Source organism: Acromyrmex echinatior, chromosome 6 (assembly GCF_024713525.1).
Source record: "Acromyrmex echinatior isolate Ae372 chromosome 6, ASM2471352v2, whole genome shotgun sequence".
In the NCBI taxonomy this organism is placed as follows: domain Eukaryota; kingdom Metazoa; phylum Arthropoda; class Insecta; order Hymenoptera; family Formicidae; genus Acromyrmex; species Acromyrmex echinatior.
Genome location: NC_141857.1, coordinates 14,298,217 through 14,319,817, shown reverse-complemented (window position 1 = coordinate 14,319,817; position 21,601 = coordinate 14,298,217). Strand labels below are relative to the sequence as shown.

At 32.3% G+C, this 21,601-nt stretch overlaps 1 protein-coding gene and 1 pseudogene across 7 annotated transcripts in view; both read left to right on the top strand.

Annotated features, from left to right (window-relative positions):
- The window catches only part of LOC105154229 (putative G protein-coupled receptor CG31760), a 246,683-nt gene that overhangs the window by 59,598 nt on the left and 165,484 nt on the right, over positions 1–21,601 (top strand). The gene's annotated exons all lie outside the window — the stretch shown is intronic.
- LOC147909524 (uncharacterized) lies at positions 409–5,547 on the top strand (annotated as a pseudogene).

Below are 21,601 nucleotides of genomic sequence, written 5' to 3'. Positions count from 1 at the left end.
TCCCATCACTTGTAAAACGCTACGAATTAATTCCAACACCTAATATTAATAACATTACATAGTTACATTTTCGTAAGAAATTATTTTAAATGTTCGTTTTTTTCTCTTTGAATCGAATTGTTTTCTTGTTAACTGTTCTATCGCTCTAATTTGTTTCTACTCAACTGCAACCAATTTTTTTCTTACATTGTAAATCTCCTTTGAATCTCGCCTTTTTTGAACATTTTTTAATGGAACACAAGGTCCGGAAAATGAATCTGACATTTCTACTAAACTCGGCATGGTTTAAATATTTATTTTCTAACCTGAAATTAGAATTACTATTGTATTATTGACATCGATATCTAATTCTATAAATGAATCAACAGCAATCGGATTAGACAATGGCGAAGATCTTACATTCGAATGTGAACACGGAGTAGGAGTGCAATTCATTGAGAAGCTATGTGGAGAAGGTGTGTGGATCGGCTGAAATTTGTTGAAATGCTGCTTGGTCTTGACACAGTTGTAAATACCAAGTCTGTGACTTGACTGAACGAGAATGTTGTCGAACCGAAGTTTATGAAAAAAAATTTCCGCTCAATAGGATGATGTCCGTTCCTGCAACATGTTGAGGGAGCAATACGGAAAGTACGCCTTTCATTGGATGGATCCGTAGCGCTCTTTACTGCTGAATGCGTCCATCGATAATAAATGATTAGACAATAACTGGACCATAATTTATGATATAAGTTTATGTATATATTCAAGATAAGTATAACAAATGGACAGTATAAGAATATTACGTAGCAGTTTTACATTCAGTCAGTGCAGTAGTTTTGTCATAATTATATCTATGCAATTTGTTAAATTGTTTTTATATTACAATTCAAAGCCAAGTTTAATCTTTGGAAATGATTATCAATCTGCTTAATGTTGTTAGACTTTTATTAGCATCTATAAGTTCAATATATCTAACAGAAACACTAGAAACTGAAGCAGAAATATAATTAAAAGAAAATATACAAAAATTATTGTTGGATAGCATTTTTAACTATAATGAGTTGGAAGTAACAGAAGAAACCTATCTCGATTATCAAGAACCTTATATAAACTACATAATTATGAAATAATTGAAAGCTGAAGAAGCATGGTAAAGATAATTTTAATTCTCATCCTCAATATTCAAATGATGACGCAGACTTTGCCAGTTCTTATAAAAGACGAGCTGTTGAGTATTGGCGGAATTGGGGCATTAATACAATAAAAAAAATAAAAACAAAAGGAATCGTCCGCTAAAAATCAGTGCAAAATAAATTTAGAAGAGTGTCATCTGAATGTCAATTAAAATGATGGACAGAACAATTACATTAAGTTGGAAATCATATAAAAAAATTATCTTACATCTCCAAATTTACACATGATAAATTTACTGAAACTGTTGAATCTTTTATGTACTTGAAGCTGTTGACGATTCATAGTTCATGATATCGATCTACAAAGGTGGGCTTTACAAGCTCAAGAAGAAATTTAAATCCTATATTTAAAGCATCTCACAGTCGAGTATTAACATTCAAAAAGTCCCACCAAATTATTTCGAGAAAAATTATGAAATTTGTAACTAGAAGAACAATAGAAGATTCTGTTAAGTTGCAAAATACAGCTAATGATTTTCTGAAAACATTGAAACCACTTATCGAACAGTTCAGATCTGAAAATGTTTTTAATTCTGATCAAAGTGTTTTCAATTGGAAATTCATTTTGGAAGGTCATTGTCTAATAAAGAAGTAAAGAAAATAGAGTATGTTGTGCAATCATTAACAACACACTCATATACCAGACAACCAATAATATATGTAATGAATATTTGTCACCTTTATTTATTGTATTGAAAGAAACTAATGATATATTAGGACCAAGAAATCTTATTTACACCAATAAATGTTATTATAAAAGAATCGAAATCTGGTAAAATCACTTCAGATAATTAAATAAATTTCCTTTTACAATATATTTTCAGATACTGTTAAACTTTTACTAATAAAAAGTAAATATAAATTTGCATAAACGAAATAATATAATGAAATTATAAGTCTTATTTCTGTGATATATTTTATATTTTATTTCGTTATCTTATAACAGTCATAAAATAGTGATATAATAATAATAATATTAATTTAACATTTATATTTCTTACAGATCATTTTAAAATGCGGTTAAAAGAAGCTCATTTTCCAAACATTGGTTCAAATAGCGTTCTTCTTATCATTCTTCTTATCGTTCTTCGATTTATGAACTGGACAATGTCCCAATATTTCAGATTTAACAGGAAGACATTATTACTATTATAATTATACCGAAAGGCACTACAGGGAAAATATAACCATTAGATGTTTACAGATTTAGAATTTGGAAAAATTTTGCTAAAAGATTTTCAGATACTGTTTTATTATTAGAAAATAATATAAATTTACATTATTGAAATAATATAAAATTATAATCTCTGATACATAATCAATTGTCATCCCCGCGATATCATTACTTATTTAAATATTCATGGTTTAAAAATGGTTATACAAATGAAAGATGAGAAGAATTGGAAAATCCAATAGAATTTAGTTTTGACAAAAGTTCAACAACATGTGATATTGAAGATTGTAGTAATATATGTAGTAAATGTTCCCCTCCTCTCTCTCTCTCTCTCTCTCTCTCTCTCATGGTGCAAGAAGTGCTTAAAACATTTTTTCATCGGGTATCATTATTGTAATGAGTATAATGAGTAAACGATACAAAATATAAATTTATTGTGTATAAAACATTTAGAAATTATTTCATTATTAAGTATAATATATACGTTTTGAAATTATTACGTAAACAAGTAAATAAGATTAAAGCGTAAAACTGAAAATAACTTTAAGAGAATAATCTTAAGATATTATAAAGAAATAATGTACAGAGATGAATAAAAAAGTTTTACTCACTTTAAGGAGAAATAATAAAAATTATAATAACTCTTAACATTATTTATAATTTTTAATGTTACAAATATCAATCATGTCAATTTCTTTATTCGTTGATTTATGTATTTTATCGTTTTGACGACAATTACTTACGCATATGAGCATGGATAGCGTATATATGGAAGCGTTAATAATTATTTCTTGATATGTCGTAATGTAACTTTATTACATATGGTTGGATTTTGTAAAAAAATAATCTTTAATTTGGTAAAAAAAAATTGAAAATTTAAGAAAATTACGGGTCGTGGGGGTATTTTGTTAAACAAAAAAATGGAAAAAATTTTTTTCTTTATAATTTTAAAGTACTCTTAAAACCGTACAACTTTTGTTAAAAAATTTTTTTTCTATCTTTTATACTTCCGATATTTGGCTCGAAAGAAAAATACCGTTTTTTTTTTCAAAGAAGTATTTCACCCCTTAAACATGAATTAGCGCACATAAAAAAATATGTGTCTTTTAGATTTTCATGTTTTACAATATTTCAAGGAGAATCAAATCGGTTCCGGATAATTGTAAAACTTCCCTTGTGAGTCGATGAAATTTTTTTAACTGTATACTATCGTACGTGTCAATAAGCATGCGTGTCAATATGAACATTAAAATCACCGAATATAAGGAGTGCCTGTAATTAACTTGAAGATCCAGAAATTGATTTTAAAAATAATATCTAATACTATTTACTCTGATGATGTTTCTCCTAAGTTACTGAAGCTTGTTGCTTATATTCTGTCTATTCTCGAATACATTTTTAACTATTCGTTTATGCATGAAATCTTTCCTGTTCAGTGGAAGTCTACGGTGATGTGTCCAAGCCCTAAAGTAAAAAATCTTACATCTGTTAAGGACTATAGGCCAATCTTGATACTCCTTGCATTGTCTAAGTTACTTGAAAGAATTGTATGTGAACAAATTTGCTTTTTTCTGGAGAAGTCCGAGTTTTTGGATCTACGATAGGATGTCTACAGAAAGGCTCATTCTACCCAAACTTATCTTATTAGTACGCTTGACAATATAAGATTGTGGAGCAGCGGAGGGTCATTGTTTATGTTCTTTTTGATTTTTCGAAGGCTTTTAGGGTGCACTATGGAATTTTAATAGAAAAGTTCAGAGGAATGTATCTTTTTCATTCGGTGCTAACATGGGTTACTTCATATCTCACAAACAGGACACAGATGGTCAGAGATAGGGGGAGTAGCTCTGTGTCTGTCCCTGCTGCCATCATGGTTGGAGTTCCGCAGAATTCTATTCTTGGCGCCTGTACTTTTCAGTTTATATTTATCGGACTCAGTCAGAAATAATTTCTTGAAAAGACGTCGAAAAAAAAATAAAAGTCGAAAGTTTTCGAAATTTCTATTGCTTTCGACGGATTTTTGACTCCAATTTTGATTAATTTTCGAGTTAGAAGTAAAATCTTGAATTGATCTAGTCAGCATAAAAATATACTACTAATACAATAAGTAAATTCGACAAGTAGTGTCACTAATAGCGTAATAGTGGTGGAAAACATTTCATTGAAGTTTCATTGAAATTTTATTATGAAAATAATTATTATTAATAAATAAATATTATTGATTAGCATCATATTACAAAGGATACAAGACAAAATTATAATAAAAAAAATTTTTTTTATGAATTCGAGAATTTTATGATGCAGCGCGGTCACCCATACGAATCCGAACCTTCACTTACCATGCTTTATTTCTGTGATCGAAAAACTGCTCCTTCGAAGAACTGTAAACATCTACAAGTATAATGCTAATGAATGTATAGTTGTAACATATCTGTTCAAAGATGTTATGAAAGAGGCGGAACACATAAAAAAAATATAATTAATGTTAAATAGTAGTAATGTACAAATGATGACACCTATGATAATAACTTGTTTTTAATATTATAATACTGTAAAATATTATTTTTATTAGCTGAAATAATACTAATTGCTCTAATGATATATATATATATATATATATATATATATATATATTTTACTCTAATAAATTTTGTATGTTAGACCAACATTTAAATTTCATTAATTTAAAATCGAAATCGTTTCGATATCGGTTTGAGCTAGAATTAGTCTAATTAAAATTAAATATAGTCGATGATATTTTCCTCATCGATGATAATTTGCTCATTTATGGTAAGAGACAGCTAATAGATTGTCAGCATTTATGGTAAAAAACATTATTCCCTGAAATTCCTTAATACAAAAGTGACGTAATAAGATTATATTAAATGAACTACGAAGTACAAATAAAAGTAATGTTATTCAGTAGGAGTAGTAACACTAAAATAAGATACAAAAAATTACTAGAAGAAAACTTATAGACTTTATCGACAGTTATAAAAAATGACAGTTTCGATTTGTATAAAAAAATTCCACAATTTTCTAAAAAGTTATAAAATTATTTATAAATTCTGAAAAATTTTGAGAAAGCTTTTATGATTAGAGCAATATTACAATTGTCGAAATGAAATCGAAAAAAATGTCGATTCGACCTTTGAATGAAAATATTCAAAATATAAGATTACGTATTTATACCAAAAATATTAAAAATATATCAAACTCTCATTGCACTCTCTACGTAATTTTTTATCTGGAAAATGTTGAAATTTCGATGCAAATTCGAATCGACAACTTTTCCATCACAACGACATCGAAATGACATCTTTTCGAGGAATTATTTCTAACTGAGGAGTACTCTCAGGAATTGCAGATACAATTTCTACGCTGATGACTTGATCATATATTTAGATTGTGAGCCGAGCAAGTTAGCAAAAACCATTAAGAGAATTAATGATAACATAGAATACATAGTTAATTGGCTACTGAAAATCAGCTTCTATTAAAAAAAGCTAAAACGCATGCTATCATTGTTGGCACGACACACTACATCCGTTGATTTTGATGCACTGCTGAACATCATGGTTGCTGAGATTCTTGTTCGATTTGTCATGGAGGTTAAATACCTAATAACTGTAATATCCAGTAATTTCATGGGACAATCATGTGAACAACATAACGAAGAAAATTAGATTAATGCTATATCATGCTTAAATTGTGCAAACACTTGATGCCAGAATCGCTAAGGATTGTTATTGTTTCCTCACTTGGATTCCTGCTGTGCTGCTCTTACAGATATTACACAGGAACAGGACATCAAGCTGAGAAGAACCTTAAGTTTGTTTATGGGATGAGATGGATGCCCACATCATACTTTATTATAGACGTGCACGCTGGCTGAAGGTCAATGTCAAAAGGCAGTACTTTGTGTTGTCTTCTGCACTTGAAGACTGGGCAGCTTCGGCCTCTTCTCTCCAATTTCATATACCGTACTGAGGTATCGAGCAGGCGGACCAGAGCACCGGGCGATCTGCTGGTTCTTCCACAGTGTCGTACTGAATTTTATAAAAGATCCTTTCGTTCTACTGCGGCCAATCTATGGAACAGCCTCCCGCAAGATGTGTGCTCCTAGAACTCAATTAATGTTTTTAGGTTGAGACTTTATGTGCATTTGCTCTCGAAATCGTAACAACATCTGTATATTAGTTTCTCAATTGAGTAATAACAATAGGTATATCTCTGAAAGGTCTCATCATTTAACATGCGTATCAGCGTTTTATATATATATATATATATTAGGTGTTGGAATTAATTCGTAGCGTTTTACAAGTGATGGGAAGTACTTTCATTAATGTATTTTTTAATGCTCATGTGAAATAAATAACATTCTTTCATTAAAAACGCTACGAATTAATTCCAACACCTAATATATATATATATATATATATATATATATATCACTGAGATATTTTTTCGCGTGTATACTTTTCACTCGCATGTGTGCTTTTTACTTGAGTAAACTATTATTTTCAGTAATATGTGTATAATCATATTTTTCTTTTAAAGTTCTTTTTTTGTATATGCTTCTTTTAGAAATTCGATCTTTTTCGATGTACACTATATTGATTCTAAATACTATAGTCTCTACGCTTGAGGGGACTTATCTTAGAGCGCATAATAAATGCTGCTTTCTCTCTCTCTCTCTCTCTCTCTCTCTCTCTCTCTCTCTATCATTTATCTTGCAGAGATTCATTGTTTTTACTGTTGTAACTTGACGGATAAGTTTCACGACCATGGAAAAGCAATACGATGCTTCACATTTTCATATAAGTTTGTTTTTTTTTATAAATAGTATCTGAAGAATTGTAACACTTTCGCTGATTTATTTACGTACTTGATCGATACTCGAGTCGTTATCACAAAGATTTAGATTACGAAGAATGATTTACGAACGATTCTATCTGTTTATTATTATTAATTAATACCGGTGAATTATTCAATTCGAAATCACTTGGAATGAGAAACGTATTACATACACAATTCAATATAACGACGCGAAAACTGCTCACACAGCACACTTTATCCTAAGGATATCCCTATATTGGAAATTCCCCTATATTGACAAAACGATTCTACGGATTCCATCTGGGATATTCAAAGAAAATATTATAAAACATCGTATAAAATCATCAAATATCATAAGATATCTATAACTATCTTAAGATATATCTTTCCATACAACACTGTTCTCCAAAAAATGTTCTAAGAATGCCCAGAGTACAGCAAAAGTTTTGCAGTTGGAAAGTGTCAGAATTAAAAAATTAGTAGTAAAGAATATAGTTATTTTGGACACAAACAACACGACGTACTGCGTGTCAATTAAAATATACCTCGTATGAAGCTTACAAGGATTTTTATTATATTTAATGTTAAACTAGAAACTATATTTGAAAACATTACCCAGATGCCCCCATATACAGGGTTGGCCATATTCGGCGGAAAGATCTGGCAACACTGTAACTTTTGACAGAGATGTTAGATCGAGTAACGACGTAGCGCGTTTGAAGCGTCAGTCGAAGGAAATTTTTGCCATGGAGCAGTAAACGCCACGCGAACGCTCTCAGATTGTTGAAATTTACATTCAACAAAACAAGTCAATTGTTAAAACTCAACGTGCATGGAGAAAAATAAATAAAGTGAAAAGTGCACCTTCCGCGAACACATTGTATCGTTTGTATGAAAGATTTTCAACTGGTGAGGCACTTACTAATGCCAAGCGTCCAAATAAAATGCGACCAAGGCGATCGGATGATAATATCGCACTCGTACAGGCCAGTGTTCAGAGGTCTCCAACAACATCTCAAACACGTCGATCTGAGCAGTTGGGCATAAAACGAACCACTTACGTCGCATATTGCATCATGATTTGCATTTGTTCCCTAGACGAATTTAAGGCCAACATCCGACAGGAAATAGCCGCCATATCGGCCGAAACATTGGTCAAAACGATGGAAAACGCTGCAAAACGGGCACTACTCGCCATGCAGGCTCAAGGCGGTCATTTAAGAGATATCATATTCAAAAAATGATGTACACAAATCTCCTTGAACCCTATTAAATGATTTTTAAAATGAACAGCAAAAAATGTGTTTTTTTCACATGATTGAAAAAAAAACATCTTTCTGTCGAATATGGCCAACCCTGTATCATCTTATCTTTATTTAACATTGGATGAACAACAAGAACAAAACGACACACGGAGGTACTTGGATAATGTTTCCAAACATAGCTTAAGAATATATAAATTACAAAGACGTGGAATATATTTTTTCAAATTAATCTATTATTTCATTATGTAATAATGGGACAATGACATATTTTTCGTTTCCATAATATGGTAGCTTAAAACATCTCCTTTTTATTTTAGATAATAATCACATATATTATACATATACTTGTAATATCTTATGTATATGACATGACAATCACATATGTACACACGCAAAAAACACACATATATGTGATTGTGCGTGTTATATACTCATGTATATGACATGCCGATTACATATATGTATACAAACGCGTATATACTAGGATTAATGATTATCCATTTATCTAAGTATTCGGATATTCGAGATAGAAATAGATCTGAGATCAAAATATCCGATTGAAGCGGATCTTTTGGATCCGAATCTGTTTCAAATTGTTTAGATCCGAACCGTTAAAGCTTAATGATTAAACCGTTCATAATTCGGATCTCTCAATATCTTTCTCTATCCACATGGTGTGTATATATATATATACATATATATGAAAAAGAGCGAGAAATAGTGTGTGCCTTCTGTTACATCCAACTCTTGAAAATTTAAATTTAGGATTTGATTGGAGAGAGAAGGAATGAAAATGGTGAGGACGCTTAGATTCTTATCTCGCAGATATCCGTTCAGAGGCGAGTACCCCGAGTCGAATGCACTTCTTCGGAACATTTCGCTTCGGAATATGGGTTTACATCTCGCAGGGACGCTATAACACCTGTTTCCAACGAGCAGTGCGATCGGTCCAAATTTATTTCGAGTTAAAGAATCTAATCCTTATAACTCGGAACTGGATCATGTGTGATCTCTGAAAAGCAAGGGGGATAACAACAAAGAGATCTTAGGTTTTTAAATTAAGAGAGAGCGAGAGAGAGAGAGAAAGAGAGAGAAAGAGAGAGAGTTAAAATGACTAAACATTGTTTATTATTAACAGCTTATTATTAATTAATAATCTATTATTAATTTATTATTATTAATAGTCTATTGAACGTATTATAAGTCATGAATTAATATAATTACAAATTGAAAAAGGTTTAAAATTAAATTAATGAAAATTAACAAATTAATGAAATTATTATAAACTAATTTACATGCTAGTATCACCAAGAATAAAATTATAGGGCGAACAGTGTTGACTGGTTTTAAGCTATCTCGCGTATAAAGAAGCGGAGGAAGAAGGAAAGGGATTGTAAAAGAATTCCACTGGAATGCCTAAATAGGCATAGGCGGAATTTGGAAGAAACACTGGGATGAGCAAATGAGGAGGTTGCCCGGTAATGATATTTTTGATTTCGTGGGGAAGATATTGTAGAAGAATTCTATGGGAACGAGATATGCGTAAGGGGATTGAGGAAGTAGTACCGGAATGTAAATGTTTGGTGACTGCCTGGGAAAGCGCCCTTAGGAAAAGGGGGTATTGAGCACGGGAATTATCTGTTCCGTCGATTCCGTTGATTTTGATATTCTTTTTTGAATATTTAAAAGAACATTATTTGAACTAGTATTTACTCTTTAGTTTAATTTCGGGACAAATAAATGATGATCCATGAGATTTACAATTTTCTGCTGTCGGAATATTCGTATCAGATGTCGGAGCCCAAAGAGATGATGATGTTTATATCATTCGATTAAAAGACAGAATCGCGGACAGATTCTAAGATTTTTATGAAGCAGAAATTATTTTAAAAAGCCGTATAAAATTTTGTATACGTAATGAAACCGTATATATGACTGACTGACTGAATTATAAAACCGATTAACAGAACTGATCGACAAGTATAACTGACAAAATAAGAGATAAAAATAAGAGTAAAATAAAACACAAAGAAGGTAAAATAAGAGACAAAATAAGAGACAAAATCAAAGACAAAATAAAACATAAAATCAGAAACAAAATCAGAGAGTCAGTCTTAGTTTATATATGAGTCTTTTGGAAGATGGTTCTTTGGGATGTGTTAGGTGGCAAAATTGAATATTCGGGTTGGTGGGATTTTTTCGCTCTTGGTAAAAATTTTTTTTTTTTGAATTATTACTGTACTATTAATTCTAAAATTGCTCCCCCCAAGTTTCTCTTGAAAACTTATTGGTGATACGTTATCACCTTTTCTAAGGGTTTCAGATTTACAGTCATCTATTGGCGGGTTTAATTCAACTTTCTTCATTTTTAAAGAGTGAGGATTTTATTCATCATTCTTTCCGAACGATTTGGTTATGATTTATCCGAATTTTTATATTTCCTTTTTTCAATCGCCGGTTTCTCTTTTATTACTTTAACGTGCGTTCTCGCGTTTGCTTAAATTTTATGATCGACTCTTTAGAAAAGAAATAAAACATTAGGAGCTACGCTTTGTCATCCTGCATTTATTTTAATTCCCTTCTGTTGACGAGAAAAACTCCCTTCAACTTGCTTTTACGAGTTTCAAAATACTTGTTTTAATCTACATAGGATCCCTGATCCGTATTTAGATTTTGTATTTGCTAAAACCGATCATGTTTAAACAGAATTTTCTTTACATGGTTTGTAATCTTGTCATAAATTTTATTGCCATGGATTAGGTAATGTATCCATGTTTTTGCTTATTTTACCAATATTGCTGGGAAGGTTTCTAACGATACGTTTTTTGAATATTGTCACGCTCGCCGATCGGTGACCGTTAACATTCAAGTTTTTGTTCGTGCTTTGTTTTAAAGATTATTGTTGAACGTTTTGCGAAACGAAGAAATCGTGGAGTCCATTGGATGTAACAATAATTATAAAACCATTAAACTATTATTGAATAACTATCGAATATTTACTGAACTATATATATAGTGGAGATCGGGGCTGGTCATATAGGGTTGATTGTCAAAATGCTTATAACTCAAACAGGACATAGCAGAAAAAAATCTCTTTTTTTTTTATTGTAGATAGTTGATATAGTATTATTAATTTGTTGTGTAAAATGGTTTGCACCACAAGTATTGTATATATTATATATAACGATTTTTAAGAAAATGAAGTTGGTGAATAAATTTTTCTTATCACCTATTTTGTTATCTGACAAGTTTGGAATTATTAATCGTGATATCCCTGTATTCATAGAAAATGACATGTTTTAGAAGATCTTTGTTAATTAATTAATCATTATTCTGACTAAGTTTGTGAATACAACCTTTTTTATTAAAAATAGCTATGTGGGATAGATTGACCAAAATAAGACGAGGTTTGGTGACAATTAATTTTAATATCTTTAGAGGACACAATTTCAAAGAATATACTTACAAATATATTATATTTTATATAGATATACAGAGTGCCCCAAAATAATCGCCAAATATTTCATGCAGACTAGAGCGGACTAAACTGAGTCGAAAAGTCCTGTATCATTTTGCAAGTTTCTCCAATAGTTAACGAAATATTAATTCTTAAAGATAGCCGAATACGCGCGTCCGCTCGGCCTACTACTGTGAAATGTATACGCCTACTGCTCACTTGGCGCGTGAGCTATGGGGAGCGGGAATAGCTTGGCAAGCGCGCCGTCCGAGCTATGGGGCCTCGCGGCGGTGTGAGCGGCGCGGGACTCTAGTCAGGCAAATATATTTTTTCATTTTTCATATAGAAACTACGGTATAAAAACAAATTACGTACAATATTTTATTAAAATAACTATTTTAGTTATATTAATACCACAATTACTATTATTTGTTAAAATATAGAACTGATATTAAAATAAAAATTGTATTTTTTATATGTGTTGTCCATAACAAATATGTTACTACCAATCCTAGAATGTATGATAATCAGTCCAAAACACGGGACACATTTAATTGTCACATTTTCGCAGCTTTATTTAAAATTAAATAACTTATTTTTATAATATGATGAATTCACGAATAATATCTTTTTTAATACATAAAGGATGTAGGTATATTATAACGTATATAATATTTCAAAGTACATTTTTCTAAAAATCACTAATCAAAAACTGTGACAATCAGCCCGGGTCTCCCCTACTACTACTAATACTAATACTACTACTAATAATTATCATTATTGATACATTCTTCATTACAGAAAAAGGAGAAAAACTTATTCTCACTTGCGATAAAGAAAAATAGGAATGTGCAAGTCTCGAAGTTACGTGACAAGCGGATGACTTCATAGAAGGGAGCGAAAAACAAATATTTTAGGATTGTGGAGGAAATCCAGGAAAAAATAGAAATTATAATTATAACTTTTTATATTCAATTACTATTTTAATAATTTGATTACATTATTTGAAAAAAAATCGTGCACTTTCTTATCATATAATTCTAAACTACTGAATAGAGGCAGGGGAAAAAGGAAATTGAAAATAAAATTTAGAACATTCAGTAATATTATAATATATTTAAGTATCATATTATACATTTTTTTTTTATAAAACATTAATTTATTTTTTACTTTAAATGTAACGCAGTGTATACAATTTCTGAAGCGCACTCAAGTGTGAATTATTAATTCACACTCCACGATTGAAGTTTCATCATAAACTTCACGCAATTTTTTTAATGCTTTACATATATCTATTATTAATACAATTTTGGCGTATAATAATCACAAATTGTTGAAATGTATTCTTTCGTACGCGATTTTATTAAAAAGATATAGTATTTATTTTACGACTTTTATGATGGGATTTAACAATAGGATATGAGTGCAACTTTAATCATATTTTAATGGTATATATCGATCAACCAATCTTATTAATCCTAGTGTGATTACCTTCTTTGTTATTTTTGGTTACCTTCTCGCTAACACTAGGGTTTGTGAAACTCTGCAACTTTGTCACGCTATATCTCTGGATTAAATACGTTTTCTTTAGTTCAAAATGTGTGAAATTTATCTCTAAGTCAGACAAAGACAGATAAATATGAATCAAATAAATATATTTTTTTTAATTAATTATAATGATTCAAAGAAATTTTATTGGAAGAATTCGTAAAAAATGACTACTTTGGATAAAAAAATTCTCAAGTTTTTAAATTTAATGTTTAAGCAAAAACCCATAGGATTTTTTTAGTTGACTATTTGGATTAACGAAAAAAAAATAGTACAATATGAATCGCTCAAAAGGTATAATTATTTGAACTATTGAAAATCGACATTTTTGAAGACATACATGTTTTAAGTTTACAATTCGATATTTTTGAAGACTACATATTTTAAGTTTACAATTAATAAATAAAATTTTATTATTTGAACAATATAAAAGAGTAATAATATAAGTAGATAAAGGATCGTAAATGTGTAAATATTATTATAGTATGTCAATAAGTTTATTAGGATTTAGTTTAGAGAATGATGCAACACTTACTCTAAAGCAATAAATCCGCCCTGGTTGAGCGATCTTCGAAGATTGACAGAAATTATAAAATTTCTACTATTTATTATATTGAAATGTAATTCTTTTTAGTTTTACGTGTACTTTTTCGTATACTTACTTTTATACTATTCAAAACTCAGTAAATATATATTTAATAAAAAATAAAGAGGTACTTAGAACGCTGAAAACTTATAAGCTAATCACATGTCCCTCTTTGCACTTTGAACATGTATTTTCACAAAAATAACGCAAAAAAAACCCTTGCAGGTTTATTATATCTATGGACAGTTAAAGTTTTTTCAGCCTCAATCCGAGTCTTCAAATTATATTATTAAAAAATTACAGCAACGTAAAGAATCGCATAAGATATGTTGAACTCATGAATATACCATACTAGGATTAATTAATTTAATATGACGAAAATATGAAGAAGAAATGTTGAAGAAATTAGGGAAAAGATAAAAGATGTAAAGATGAAAAGATAATTTTTCAAAGATATATATTTTTAAAATAGATTTATTTATTGTTCGAGAGCGAGTTAGAGCGAGAGCGCTGGCGAGAAACATTTGAGTGATACGGCGTTTAACTGAATTTCGCGAATTATCAATTGCGAATCAAACGCAGCGGTTTTCTGGCGGCGGAGCGTCTCCTAAGCGGTTGCACTGGTAGCGAAGCGTTGACTCGAGAATAGCGAAAAATAAGAGAGTCATTGCTTCTCGGTTTTGCCTTTTATGCTCTTTTAAGAACAAAGGCTTCCCTTTGTATTCGCCCATGAGATTTTTGCAAAATTGAAAATTTTGAGGTGACCCTCTGTTTCGGGCGACGATTGGAAATTTCGAGCGCAACGACCAAGCGGCACTCTATTGCCATGCGCGTCCGTTAAATCTGGATTCTTGATTGGGATGAACGTATATTACGCGTTTTGCGTCACGCGATCGCGCGTGCGCTGCGACCGATCCGAGTTGGTTCGCCGTTATAGCAGTTGAGATCTGCGTACGTGTGACGTGCGGCTTAGCTTATTGTTTTTCGACTTTATCGAGGTGATGGCCGAGTTTATGTTTTGGAAACCTCTAAGGACACTTGGGATCCTTCTAGAAGCTTTCGATCTGCATGTCGCGAACGCCAAATATGCAAAAACTGTACGTGTTGGCTGTATCTCGAACATTTATCGTTTAATGCAGCATGTTCAATATATTCTAAATCATAGAATACTAATTCACATTCTATAATAGCATTTTTTACATTAATTTTGCGCATAGTGTTTGCAGCATGGCGTATTAATAACACAATTTTGTCTTAAAAATTATATATAATATTTGAATTTTCACTGTGCGTATATTGGCTTAGTTTATAGTATGCATACTCGACACATTGCTTGAGTACAAAGAAAAAAAGTAGGAGAAAAACCGGGGCTAAGTGAGTACTTCTTTTTCAATTGCAGTTTTCAATAATATAATAAACAATTTTAGTCAAATGATTATTAGTGTTTTATAGAATGATTATAAGACTACAAGATGGCAATAAAAAATTTTGGTATTTGCAATTTCATTTTATCCATATACACAAAAAATGATGTAATTCAAAAAATGAAATCTCAAAAATTTTGACTATCGAAAACACGTTTGACCTAAACATAATAATGCAGTACCTAAACGAACCAAACTTCGTTGGTAAAGAAGACACGCAAGATGTCATCTACAATATAAATTGGGAACTCATAAGATATATTTTTGCCACTCAAAATTCAAATGCTAGCTCCCCCACGATTGTTTGTTTTATGTACAAGTATGTACCATACAATAACAATTTTACGTTATTCGTATCATATATTTTAACAAGTTTTACATTCAGATCTTGAATTGGTGGTTATGGGACAGTTGGTTGCATTAATCGTTCAATATCTGCACGTCTCCCGATGAACGCCTTTCATGCAGCATGAGACAGGATTACGCGGTTGCCTCGATTATCGCTGACTGCAATTTCTACATGAGACGTAGGTCCCACGACGATCTCGATGTCCAGCAACTTATACGTATGTCAATGTCATATCTCCTCATCAGTATATGAGATACGTAGCGAGGTTTCGAAGATGTATGAGAAGGTACAGAAAAAGTTGCAGAAAAATAAACATGTAAATAGACCTTAGAAAAGCATGTCTAAAATGTAAAGAAGAATTTCATAAAACTGAATAAATTTACTATCTCTCTTATCCTGTCGAATTGATTTCATAACGTGAGACGTTTTTATAAAGATAGTATACTACTCTGGTACACATACACGCGCGCGCGTCGGTAGGATATGTAAAAAATGTAAACGTATAACTAAAGTGTTCTAATCGCGAAAAAAAATCGCAACAACTCGTTTTTTTTTAAATTAAAGGAAAAAGTTCAAACTTTATATCGTTGCGAATGACATTCCCCGAAAAAATTTTACAAAGTTCGTGTATTCCGTCAAATTTTACAACTCTTAATATAACAAACACACCCTCATTGTAACACACTTTATTTGAGTTACAGTGGCAGGCGTACATCAAACTTAAAATCTGGCTATAGCGTCTTAAAGTAAAGATTTCGTGCTTTAATTTGAAAGAAAAGACGTTGTCATATCATATTTTTCTGCAAATTTATCAGTCAGTTAAATTTGGAAAATTTTTGTCCACAATTTTTCTATGCCATAATCTTTTTCAGCAGGTTACTACAGGTTTACTTTCTGTAATAAAAGTAAAATATTAGAAATTTGAAAAAAACTTTGAAACCAAAAAAATAGAAAACTAAGATTTATTGAGAGTACAAATTACTTCGATCCATTTTTTTGTGTTCAAAAATGCATTTATTTCAAAACAAAATGAATGAACTGATTAATCCATCGCTGGCCACTACTTTTTCCCATCTCTCAAGCAATTTTCGAATTCCATCTCGAAAAAATGACTCATCTTTGGAGGCGATCCAATATTGGAACTAATTTTCGATTTCTGTGAAAGAAGTAAACCGATGACGTGCTGCATCTTTCGGAACAACCAATAATCAGAAGGAGCAATGTCCGGAGAATACGGCGGGTGCGGTAAAACATCTCATTTGAGCGTTTCCAAATATTTTTTTATGACTTTGCGACATGAGGCCGAGCATTGTCATGAAGAAAAATAACTTTATTATGTCTTTGCTCATTTTCCGGCCGTTTTTCTCGCAATACACGGCTCAAACGAATCAACTGTAGCCGATACCGATCGCCCGTAATGGAATTGCCAGGTTTCAGCAGCTCATAGTAAACAACATCCTTTTGGTCCCACCAGATACAGAGCATGATCTTCGAACCATGAATGTTCGGCTTTGGTGTTGATGTTGAAGTCGATGGTAACGATTGACCGGGCTTAGCGTAGTATTTTTTCTTCTTGGGGTTGTCGTAGAATATCCACTTCTCATCTCCAGTCACAATCCGATGCAAAAAACCTTTTCTTTATTATCTTTGAATCAGCTATTCGCAAGTGAAAAATCGTCTTTCAGCGTCTCTCGGTTTCAATTCATAAGGCACTCAATTTTCTTGTTTTTGAATTATTCCCATGGCTCTCAATCGTGCAGAAACGGCTTGTTGAGTTACTCCCAATGATTCTGCAAGTTCCTTTTGCGTTTGACTCTAATCTTTTTCGAGTAATGCCTCTAATTTTTTGTCTTCGAATTTTTTTGGCTGTCCAGAGCGAGGCTTGTCTTCAACGTTGAAATCTCCATCCTTGAAACGTCGAAACCATTCCCTACATGATTTATCAGTTGGAGCAGTGTCACCATAAACTTCGACAAGCATTCGATGGGTTTCAGCTGCACTTTTCTTCCAATTAAAGCAGAAAATTAGAACCTCCCGCAAATACTGTTTGGTTAACACAAAATTCGACATTTCAAACACAGTAAAAATCAAGGTTTTTGTATGAAACTCAAAGCGATATAAACTGAATATTATTCAGAGAGCAGATGTCTAATCTCTTTGAAAACGCCAAAATCAGCTGTCACTATGAACCATTCACAACAGCCGGAGCCATCTTTTGGAAAACGGACCGAATTAATTTGTAGTCCTAATACATTAATAATGTGTGTGTATATATATATATATATATACAATTATATGAAATAAATAATAAGAATATTATTTCAGAGACCGTAAATGTGAGAAACACAATCGCTAAACTAGAAACCTATACCAGTCGAAACTAGATCTTTAATGCTTTACATAATTCAATATGAATTATATAAAGCAGTAAGTGCAAAAAAGTATTCGTACAAAGAAAATATTTTTTAAAAAACTTATACTTACTTTTCAAAAAAAACTTTATTTTTAAAAAGTATTATAAATATTATCCAAGCGAGAAATGAGTTATCGAATTGATGTCGAATTGATATCGATACGATGATTTCAACACCAATTCGATATCAATTCGACGTTTAATTGATGATTCATTTCTTGTTGGCTAATTAATATAAAAAATAAAATAGACTCTATGTTTCTTAAAATTATATACATCAAAAAAATGTGTATTAATTATAAAAACTATATCATCTAAAAAATAAGCGAAAATAAAAAATTCTATTGTTTGGATGAACAAAAAGTATTCGTATAGTCGAGAAATTTAGCTTCTAAAATCAGAAATACATGCGAAGTATTTGTTTATGTTAGAACAGAATATATTCATTGTATAAAATTGCTAATTAATATTTATTTTTTAATAAGACTTTTTTTATAGAAAATTTCCTTGTACGAATACTTTTTGCATTCACTGTATATGTACTATATATGTACATGCACCGACAAGAATGGTATCCCCTGGCGTTCAGCGCGCGGCGCTACACAGTCGTACCGAAGCGTATGAAAAATTAATTGAAAAATATGAAATAGGGAGCACTAATTGAAGAGACTTACTGATGACATTACTGATTCAGTCAGTTGGCTTGCTACATACGTTGAGAATTTAGTGGAATGCGAAATATTTCTCTGAAAATTGATTAATTGAACAAACTTACCCATGAAGTTCGATTGCAAATATGCTGTCTCTCCCGGATATAACTGTAGTAGCGTTCTGCTGCTATTTTCAACAGGATTTAAAATACACAAAAATTTCCGCCAGTAATATACTACGCTGCACCTATGCGGGCCGCCATCTTAATTTTTTCAAAGTCTACAAATCTGAATAAGGGTGGTTGTTGATGAGATCATCCATCCGGACGAGACAGCAACATAATTGCAATCGAATTTCATGATAAGTTCGTTTAATTAATCAATTATGCGACCGGATGGATATAATTGTAGAAATTTAAAGCACTGATTTGTAGTTAGGAGAAAATATGGTAATACCTTATTTACTCTCCTAAAGGGCAGTATATATTACAGACTTACATACAGGACTGAATCCTATTATTTCAACTTATGGATGTTGAGTATCGTCAATTGAAGAGACTGATCGCTGATTATTGGACGATATTATAAAATACGGCGAAACCTCTGAATATTTACTTCACTGTAGTACGCCAGATCTCTTCTATATTAATACTGCTGATAGCAAACGAAATTGAGACATGATACGTAAAGTGAACCGAAAAAATATTGAAATATCGATTCCGGCTGTCCTTAACTTTGCCTTAACCCTATGGCCTAACATCTGTGCGGATAGAGAGTTATATGGAGAACAAAAGGCAATAAATAATAAGTTGACGTCCTTGAAACGTAGCTCCTTAGTGAACTCCAAATAGAACTTTGTTAATGAGTAAATACGAAAATTTGCTTGATCCTCGATTTGAATACTAAGAATGGCTGTGATTTCCCAATTCTGGAAGTTTCCAGTTTAGCAGGAATTTTAATAACTAGAGAATCTGCAAACACAATATTAGAGATATTTATTGCTGCCAAAATCTGCAACCTTGTGCTATTGTGAGCGCTAGGAGAATCACTAATTTTCTGGATACTAATTTTAGTGAAAGACCCTGGGGGTATCTCGTAGCTAAGTGGGTATGATGACCGGAGATGGATCCTGGATGAATTTGTAACGTGAACCCTGAGGCTTCAACGCTGCGACTCCCTTGAAAAACCTCTTTACTAGGGGATGAGAACTAATCTCGTCCGAAGATATTAAAGAGATGGTTGCACGATATATAATTCAAAGAAGAATAGGAATTAATGCTTACTAATGAAGAAGATAAGTATTCCAGCACTGATGATATAGGTAGTGAAAACAAATCAGTTTTTTCTTGGCAAAAGGATCACCATAACCTAAATGGCTTAGTATACTGAGCAATTGTAGCAGAGAGAGATATCAATGTCGCGTTCGGCGCTGAAGCTGGAATTCCATTGGCTAAAAACGCTTAGCGGATAATTTGGCAGTCACCAGGGAAATCCTTTCCATGCTGAGTGAGTCTAAAAGGAGATAACATATTAATTTCAGGTTCAAACTGAATCGACTGACTAATTACAAAACGGTTAAATAGTGAAAACCATAGCTGTGTCGGCCATCAGGGAACAATTAAAACTCCCTCTGATCTGTCGGTGATCTTTCGAAAAATTGTTAGTATTAATATGAACGGAGAGAATGCATAGAAGTAGAGCTTACTCCAACTTAATAAAAACACATCTACTACATAAGCTAAAGGATCCGGGAGTCAGAAAACAAAGCAAGGACATTTCGTATTAATTGATGTAGCAGATCTACATCAAAAGAATAAAAAAAAACTTCAATTTTGATAAAGTAATTCTGATCCAAAAATCATTCGTTTCTTTTGAAATCATGCAAGATTTTGCATCTGCCTCGATATTCTGAGTGGAAACAATGTATGAGGCGTAGACAAATAAATCTCGCTTTGCGAACCAATTCCATATTTCTCTCGAGCAAGATAAAACCGGAAACTTTACCGAACCCATACGATTGACATAAGTAGTAAAGCAAGGGGGATTCCAAGCCAGTGGGCTCCGAGGGGGGGTGAGGGGCAGGGGTACTCGCGGTGCGGGGGAGTTCGCGGGGAGGGGAGGAGAAGACGTCACAGGGCGAGAGGGATGACGTCATAGGGGGAGGGGGTAACATCATACATGGTGAGGAAGATGACGTCGAGGAAGGGATGACATCACAAGCAGTGACGTTATAGGGTGAGGGGGATGACGTCGAGGGGAGGAGAATGACGTGGCAGGCTGTGCGAGGATAACGTCGCGAGAAATTACGTAGCGCGAGATAAGCAGAAAATTACGCGTTATCGGATAACGTCACGCGGGGTCAGTATCCGCCAGGCATGACCCCTCCGGCTGCCTCCGGGCGTGGTCCGCAATCGCCATCGCGCGTGGGCTCCCGCTGCCGGATGCGGTCCCCATCATGCGCTATATTTACCATGTATACTTACAGTGTATACTTACCATCTCTCTCTCTCGCGTTGACATCTTTTTCTACGCAGCTTTATTTTCTTCTCGAACACAGCTTCATTTCTCGCACACAAAGATATTTATATATTGTATGTATGTTTTATAGCAATAATAATTTGAATTATTTTTCTTATTCTAATGAAAATTCTTATTCTACTTAAGAGCGCGTGGTACCGTCAAACGCGTTGATGCTGTTGCACGCGATAACGCAGTAGTAGC